General features: G+C 47.0%; 1 protein-coding gene across 1 annotated transcript in view; it reads right to left on the bottom strand.

Moving 5' to 3' along the window:
• Nucleotides 1-774, bottom strand: part of lmbr1 (limb development membrane protein 1) — a 17954-nt gene that overhangs the window by 13394 nt on the left and 3786 nt on the right. The window lies entirely within an intron of this gene.

Here is a 774-nt window from a genome sequence, read left to right as displayed (position 1 = left end):
CCTGTCACCCCTCCTCTGCCTCTACAATAAACACACTTCTCATCATCAGCCGTTTGGGCTCAGGAGGAGATTGATGAGGAGTTTCTCCAACTACCAGATGAAACCTGTCGGCCCTTCTCTGGGTCAGTGGGGGGGGGGGAACACGGGGGGGTCAGACTCGTTCAAACTGGTTTCAGGATCAAACACGTTTCAATATGGACGCTTCGTCTGATTGTTGCACTCAAACAAAAATCAACAAATAAAATCAACAAGAGCATAAAGATAAAAGTTCATCTTTGGATCAGGGCTGAAAAACAACCAGACCAGAACCAGAACTAAACCCAGACCAGACCAGAACCAGAACTAAACCAAGACCAGACCAGAACCAGGACTAAACCTAGACCAGACCAGAACCAGACCCACATCAGGGTTTTAATGTCTCCCTGACAGATCCTCCTGGTTCTGTCTGGATGTCTTCTTTAAGGACCGTGATCTCCTCAATAAGAGCTCATTATCTTTTCTACACTGCCATCTACTGGTGGTACAAAGATAACGTAGGTGTTATAGAACATCAAACTGATGCCATTACTGAGGCAGGTGTCAAACCATGGCTTGTGGACATAGTTGTGAACAGGTTGACCTTGACCGAAGAGGTCAAAGAGGTCAAATGGACCGTGGTCCTGCAGGTCAGTAGTAGAAGAACAGACTGGGTGGTGAACTACAGTACAGACAGTTTATGTTCTTAGTCAAGGACGGACATAAACCAGAGAAGAGGCATTAAACCCCCCCCCCCCC

The sequence above is a fragment of the Cynoglossus semilaevis genome, chromosome 3 (assembly GCF_000523025.1).
Source record: "Cynoglossus semilaevis isolate Cse_v1.0 chromosome 3, Cse_v1.0, whole genome shotgun sequence".
NCBI classification, from domain to species: Eukaryota; Metazoa; Chordata; class Actinopteri; order Pleuronectiformes; family Cynoglossidae; genus Cynoglossus; species Cynoglossus semilaevis.
The sequence above is the reverse complement of the archived record's forward strand: the minus strand, read 5'-3'. Positions and strand labels throughout refer to the sequence as shown.